Source organism: Phalacrocorax carbo, chromosome 3 (genome assembly GCF_963921805.1).
Source record: "Phalacrocorax carbo chromosome 3, bPhaCar2.1, whole genome shotgun sequence".
In the NCBI taxonomy this organism is placed as follows: domain Eukaryota; kingdom Metazoa; phylum Chordata; class Aves; order Suliformes; family Phalacrocoracidae; genus Phalacrocorax; species Phalacrocorax carbo.
In genome coordinates this window covers 15,236,917-15,244,598 of record NC_087515.1, presented here as the reverse complement: position 1 = coordinate 15,244,598, position 7,682 = coordinate 15,236,917, and the positions used below count along the sequence as shown (strand labels likewise).

The 7,682-nt window shown below is 46.5% G+C and overlaps 1 long non-coding RNA gene across 3 annotated transcripts; it reads right to left on the bottom strand.

Moving 5' to 3' along the window:
- Positions 1 to 22: 22 nt before the first annotated feature.
- On the bottom strand, positions 23 to 7,411 carry LOC135312450 (uncharacterized). Of its 3 annotated transcripts, XR_010371980.1 has the most exons (4): positions 7,149 to 7,261; positions 4,742 to 4,924; positions 2,902 to 3,698; positions 23 to 1,253 (listed from the first exon to the last, which is right to left on the bottom strand). It is a non-coding gene; the product is annotated as an uncharacterized LOC135312450 (long non-coding RNA). The 3 variants fall into 3 exon arrangements; XR_010371981.1 differs by lacking the exon at positions 7,149 to 7,261 and adding an exon at positions 7,316 to 7,411 and having other exon boundaries at positions 23 to 3,698; XR_010371979.1 differs by having other exon boundaries at positions 23 to 3,698.
- Between the last annotated feature and the right edge of the window lie 271 nt (positions 7,412 to 7,682).

Sequence of the window (7,682 nt, the reverse complement as noted above, 5' to 3'; positions counted from 1 at the left end):
TCCCATCCCTTTCTGCGCTAGGCGAAAAGGCCACGGAGGTAGAAGGGGTGCGCGCCCCTTCCGCCGCCCTCCGCTGCCAGCCTCGCGCGGGACCGTGGAGCCCCGAGGCTCCCACGTTACACCCCCAGCCTCCCCTGGCCTGCCTTCCCCCTCGGCCGCCCCACGGGCCGCGCGTCCTCCACCCTTTCTGCCCTGCCGATGGATGCGCATTCGGGTCAAAATTCACCTTGTCCGTGGGAATTGCTCCAAAGTCCAGCGGAGCCATTTGGGGGGAGGGGACAGCAGGGGACAAATTGTGACCACAGTCATCATCTGTCTGTCTTCCCCCAAGGCCTTCGCTTTTCAGATACAGTGATTTCTTAGCGCCTACGCGCTACAGGGGCCGGGGGGGGGGGGGGAGAGGGAGGGTGTGGGGGTGTCGTACCCGGTTGGGTTCTATTTCTCTTCAACCCATGCCAACCCCCCTCCGCCCAGGGGGCCCACTTGCACTGCCTGAGCCGTGCCCTGGTGTGCAGGGGCTGTTTTACTGAAGGGGTGAAGATTTTGCCAGAAAAACCCCACTCTGCTTTCTGGGAAGGTATCTGAAGGGCAAAAAAGCACCTTTGTTTCACTGGGGTTACAGCAGGCATTCCCCGGCTGAGCTCCTTCACTCATGTCACACATAAAATTTCCTCATACGGGATATACAGAAACAATATGCATGTGTCAACATATATAAATCTCTCTCCTGCCACTGTCCTTTCAATGATCTTTTGTGGCGGATGGAGTGGAAGTCCAGACTGGCAGATTCCTGGGGCTCATCACGGGCTGGAGGAAGGGGAAGGGGAAAAAGACACGGAAGAAAGAAAAAGCCATATTATCATTAGAAAGCAGGTATTCCAGTGCTGTGCCAGACTCCTACTGATACAGGCAAAGCGTTGGCTCTATAGAGGCACCTGCTGGCTGAGGGAAACACATGAAACGAAAAAAAAACCATAAAGATCTTTTCTTTTGGTAGACCTTAGACCTGTTCTTCCCTTCGTTTATTTTTTAAAGATTTTGTGTCACCCATTGGTGCAGTATGTGGGGATGTTGCCCAGGTCACACAGGTCCCGAGGAAGGCTGGCAGATGAGTGACAGGTCTGTCTGAGCAAGGAGTGACTCCAGCTCCTGTCTGGCCCCTCCACTGCCCCTGCCACAGGGTCACATCCTGCACCCCTGGTGCCCATGGCCTTCCTTCTGAGTGAGGGGAGAAATCCAGCCTAGTAGAAAGCCTGGAGAAGAAAAGAATCCCCTTCCCCTCAGGGATCACGTTTCTGCAGAGGAGTGGTGGGTGTTGTTCAAACATTGCAAAAGAATCCCTTTTACTTTGTTCTCTCCGGGTTTTTTTTTTAACTAATTGTTGCTGAAGAAACAAATATCCGTATTCAGAATGCAATTGCTAAAAATGCCCTCCGAGAGACAGGGAGACTTCAAGCCCCTGCCTGGGAAAAAGAGGGGATATTTCACCAACTGAAGATAAAAGTTCCCGGAGGCAGGATTCGCTTCTGACTCTGCCACAGTTCACTGTGAGGAGCTCCCTCCTCATGCCAGGCCTCTGCACTTTGGGTCAGCAGCAAGCAGATAGCTCACTCTGTGCTTTTTTCTCTTTATTTGGTAGAAGGTCCAAGATGCCTTTTCCCCTCCTGCTAGGTGAGCGGTTTATGAATGAAGGTAGCTCTACTGCAGATAACCTGCGATTTTAACACTCTCCTGGATGGACAAAATCCCTCTAGCTGCTGCACTGCTGAAAGTCCCACACAGAAATCTCACCGAAAAGATTAAATCCACAAGTGGCAAGGGGGAGCCTTATCCCCTTAAAGCTACAATGTACTGTAAATAATGTACAGAACCCAGCTTCTAAAATTACCACTACAGGATTGCTCATCTCATCTTAGGTTTCATCTGGATCCTGTGATCTTCCCACCTGCCAACATCCTGTTACCAGGAGAGCGGTGTATGTGAAGTTTGTGCAAATGGTCATGTACTTGCCTGAATTCTGGCACCAGCAAGGACATTCATGTGTCTTCCATGTTAACGTTACACCGCAATAAATACTGATATTGCTATGGAATTCACAGTGTTCGTGCTGAGCACCGCTCACCGAAAAAGCAAATCAATGCATGTCCAGGCTATGCTACTTTATTAGCCTTGTTATCTTTCTCATGTCAAAGGCTCCTGAGACAGAAAGACAGCATCAGCAGGCAGGATTTTAAATATGAAATACCTAAAAGCACGAGCTCCCTGTTTAGGCACTTAAGGGAAGACGCGTGATTTGCAAAGAGGCTGAGTGATGACTTATTTGGAGCTGTGAGACGCTGAGAACTTTTAAGAACCTGACCATAATTTAGGACTTCATCCTGCAGATTGAATTCAGTGGAAGCTTTGGCATTGACTTCAAAGGGCACAAGATCAAGCCCTTATTTAGGGTCTCAAAATACAAAATTAGGAGCCTAAATTTAGGCATCCATTTTTTAATACCTTGACCCATGTTAGTAATACCCTTCATGTAATCCCCCTGTTTGACCTGAAAAGAGAGGAATGTCAGTAACTCTTTACCATCTTGCATGAAAGAACCTGTGGCTGACAAGGGGGAAATGCAAGAAACACATTCCCCACACTTCGTTTATTTTTTCTGCCCTCTCTCAGATCCCCCATATAGCAGCCGGAGCAATGTTAGTAGAGGAGCTCAGGCCTACTTTGAAACTGGAACAGGAAATGTGGACATTAAAAAACAAATGAAACAAAACAATATTTTCTTAGAATTCCATCTTGTGGGCAAGTCTGGGGGGAATCTGGATTTGGATAATCTAAATTAGGAGAGAAGTCAGGGAAACAAAGAGTAATTTTAGTGCCAGGGCTATTTCTTAACACACAGCTCACCCTCTGATTTCAAATATAGTCCCTCAGCGCTGAGCCTGGACAACAGCATGAGGAAAAGCAACATCTTGATCCGGCCTTCTAGCAGACATGGAAAAAAAGGCCACAATGGAGCGAGCTGTTGAGAGAAGCAGCCAGGTGATCGGCTTCTAAATGTCCTGAGGTATTTCAGGTGCTTCCTTCCCTGTCAGAAATCACAGGGACACAAGATGCAATACCCAGGCTATGGCCGAGTCGGCTGCAGCGTGGTCACAAGGCAGCAAATCGATTAACCACACAATCCTTATTATTGGGATTATTTTTGTGTCACCTGCACTAACAGGGAAGGGAGCAGCTGTAGGTACAACAAAAGGTTGTTCCTCTGAGATGCTTTGCCAACGCTCCCTCTGCTGTGGTATAAATAGAATACATGCAGCGGGCACGGGCAGCACTAAGCTTGTATTTGCAAGCATTAGAGATGCCCATGCACCACCCACTGGCAGTTGCACTTGCCTCTGTTGCTCAGGAGTTTGGTTTCCAAAGATCTGCAGCTCCTGGAATGAGAGAAAAATGCTCACAAACATGCAGCGCCATCGTTCACTCTGTCCTCCTGAGCTGATTTTGTACCCTGGGTCCTTCTCCCGTAGTCAACAATTACAGCAGGCCACGAAGAGTTCTTCCTCTTTCCTTCTCTCCATCTATGTTTTCCTGTCTCTCACTGGATCTTTGTATGATCGTTTTGCAGCAGGCAGCAAAGGCAGTGACAAGCAAGCGGAGGTAACAGGACAGGTCCCCAGCAATCAGCAGGACTGTTTTAATATCTACAAAGAGATCAAGAGACTCAAACAGCTCAAACAAACATGTAGTTTCAGCATGTCATGTCAGCCTAAGAGCACAGACATCTTGACCCTGACTTATATGTCCCCAGCTAACAGAGCTGGTAGGAATATAGACACACGGATATTGCGATAGTACTTCACCTTACACTTACATCACAGTCCCCAGAGAAGCATCTGATGGGGCAGCCTTACATATTAAATCATTTCCTGGAGGGGAGATTTCGTTTGGGCTCATTTATTATCATTTGTCCTGGAGCTCGTATTTTCCACTCCCAGCATAGGGAGTGGGTGTTATTCGTGGCTATGGGTCTAAGAACCAAAGGCTAATTTCAGAAAAGCTGTTCCATTGTTTGAGGTTGATCACTTGATGTTTGTCCCAGGTGCTGGACACATGTTGCTTGCTGGAGGAGGTTTGACTTGGCTTCAGATCTCAACATTTTGGTAACTACCAAACAAAAATAAAACTGTACTCAAGCAGGCCTATACCTTCCCTGCAAATCAAGTGGCCATTAGCAATGTTGACTTGAACAATAAATAAACCTATAGAACAGTCAAATCAGAATCACATCAGTGATGCAGCAAATGATGGGAGGGACACAGAAGTTGGACAGTCAGCACATGCAGGCCTCTGCAAAGATAAGCAAATGGGACTTTAGTCCAGAGGAACCCACAAAGCATCTATTCTATGTGCCATGGGCCACAAAGTCCCTCCCAGCACCTTACACCACGCTTCAGAGCTGTAGCAAAGGCCAAATACCACAAATGTAACGTGCCACAGAAAGAGAGAAGAGCACAAGCCCTGGCAGTGGCAGGCTGTGGTTTGCACCAGTGGCCCACACGACCATCAGAAGTTGTCAGTGCCAAAGAGGAAGGTAGCAAACCCCAAACAGAGGTGTCTCTCTGACCAAGGAAAAGCTCCTTCCTGCCCACAGATCTGACAGCTGGATTAAATGCTGGGAACACAGGGACAGGGTCACGGATACACCTTGTCACAAATCCTGTATTTTCTCTAGCCACTCACTCACCAGTGCTCCCCTAGAAGGAAGAATCTGCATCAGAAACCCTGATGCTCCCTTCTCCTTCCAAGGCAGGAGAAACCCTTCCTGCCTCCCTTCAGGAAGTGTTGGATTATTGCCGCACAGGCATGGTGCCAACAAGTGCTGGCCCAACCTCCTCTCAGATCTGCTTGGTAAGACTCGAATGCCCCTCTGCAAAGAAAGGAGGAAATCTGAGTTACAAATTCCTTTGGGTGAAAAGCTGGGGAGCAGCTACTGGCCAGCCATTTGTGGCTTCTCGTCTGAGGGTACCAGAGGGGCATGAAATGTGTATGCACCAAAGGGACACCCATGCCTCTTCCCCAGCAATTAGGGTCTAAGGGGAGGGAACCTCCCCATCCCCAAGCACCACTTCCCCACAGGTGACTTTAGACCTCCTTGCACCACTTCCTCCTCCCGCCCCTTTTCCCACAAGCAACTTTTGATTGTCCCAGACTCACCTCCACAAATGACCTGGGGCCCAATCCCTTCCGGAAATCCTGCTCACTCAACCATGGAGACTATAAACCCCAACCAAAGGATGCTCCAATGAAATCTACAACTGGACACTGGCTAAATAATTCCATACTGAAACTAGGTTATTATCTGATGTGTAAACCACAAACCATACATACGATTGTAAAGCTTCCATCTCAGATGTATATTAATGTCTGGCTCTACACTCCAAAAGCCTGCAATTTTTTTTTTTTAAATAACATCCTTCAACAAATTGTTTTAGATAAATGGAAATTTGATAACTCTTTTGAATCACAGTTTACAAAAGATAGTATTTCAGTTTTGTCAGGACCTTAAGTAGAGCATATTGAATACAGTTCAGTGTGCAATTTCATAAGAGCACATTGGGTTGCTCAAAGCGGGGAGTTTTCTTAAATTCCTTCTGTCTCTGGACTCTACAGATGCCCACACACCTTGGTGGCTGTCTGCCCAGAGCCACACCTTCACACCCCAAAAAAAAAGGCTGGGCAATACTCTAACTAATAAAAGATCAAAACAGGGCAAATAGGGTGTTAGGAGGTTCCTAAATTCTCCAGCTCTCAGTCACCTCAGCAAATACTTTTCAGCTCTGGAACTGAAATACAGCCTGTACAGCATTTCTTGGGAACAGAATTTGAGAGAGAGCTTTCCTCATCCTTGGCCAAGATCATCAGCCTCCTTCTTGCTAATCACAATTTCCCAAATTCCTCTTTTTTTTTCTCTCAGCATTTCGAAACTGAGTTCTTAGGGCAAATCTTGGAGGAAGGAACTTTGGTCCAAACAGCTTCAGCTTGAGACAACACTTCACTAGCATCAGTTCTGGGAAAATTTCATTTACACCAGTAGGACAAAACATAGCCAAGGCTTAAAATGCCTGAGATGCCAGAAATGGCCCCTTTCTTACAAATATGATATTCATAAATAAAACTGCTTTTGAAGAAGATTGGCAAAATCTGAATTGGGTAATAGGTTTTCTGATGTCACCAATTCACAGAAAGGTCAATATTAAAAGCCCAGATGGTTTAAAATGAAAACTGTAGGGGCAGCTACTCATACAACATCCATCCATCAACAAAATTAAAGTTCAAACATATGATCAGTTTCATCATTTCCAGGTTATTTTCTGCTCATCTGAAAGGAAGTGTTTTTTCTGGAAATAAGTTGTAGGTTAAAGAGCTTAGCTCCTGACATCTTTAGTCCGATAGAGAAGTTGCTTTTCAACATTGCCTGTTTCTCATATATGTTATTTTTCTCCCCAAGGGGCAATATTAACTCTTCCAAAGGACGATGGACAAAGGAAGGGATGCGAGTTTGCAAATCATCAGCAAATCTAACATATTGTCTCTATCCTGGTAGCAAAAAATATAGAGCAGATTTACCCCATCCCCTTCCTGGACTTTTCACGAGAATTATGTTGTGGGTATATCTTATCCATCTCACATCACTTATCAATCATAAGCGCATCTTATCCACTCACGTCTTGTCCATCTGCATTATGTTGCAAGGCACAGGACTATCAGGGCAGTGCTCCAAACCTGCACAGGGCAGTGCTTTCTTACCATTACAATGTGAGGCAGCAGCACTCAAAAAGAGCAAGCTGCCTTCCTAGCAAAGGAAAATATACAGTCCTTTCTCCAAAAAAACTTGCTATGAAGTACCTAGCAGTTTGTTTTCCCTGAAAGGGAGCCATAAAACAACTCTTACAGCAATGCATTTATATCTGGAAAGCCAACCAGTTTGCAAATACAAGAGAAGCAGGCTGAGTTGGAATAAGGCTTCCCTCACCCTCTAGAAATAACAGCATGCCATTTCTTTCCATCTTCTGTTCTCATTTACCCCCAAAAAGTTGCAAAAGCCCCAAAACACCCTCTCTACCCTGGACTAAATGCTGAAGCCACTTTACCTTTTAATGTTTGTAAGTCTGAAGCTTGAATGGCAAAAAGCCCCTCCTGCCCATTCAAAATACCTTTACGCCACAGCTGGAGCTACATGCCACTAGTTTTCTGGGGGGTTGGCTTATATATCTCCCAGTTGCCATGCGCAGTGCTGTGCTGGGGTTCCAGGACACACCTGCATTGGTACAAGACAATCGTTCCCTGAGGCAACATCCCAAGTACATGTCACTGGCTGGGGACCAGGGCTGTCAGCAAAACAGCTTTTGCTTCTCTCAACATCAGCCCAGTTAGGTGAAATAACGTGAGCTGAATCCCGTTTTCAAAGAACATGATTGCACAACCCAGTGCTATCAGTGAAAACAAACAATTAAGCAAACGAAGCCAGGCAGCAAACTCAATGTAATAGTGTGTTTCATGCAGAGCCATGTCTAGCTAGCTAGCCCTGCTCTGGAGGCCAGCAGTCCCATCCTGGACACTTCTGATCACTCTCCCACTTGCACGCTGGCCCATTTAACTACATTTCACCTGGGGAGCCCGCTTTG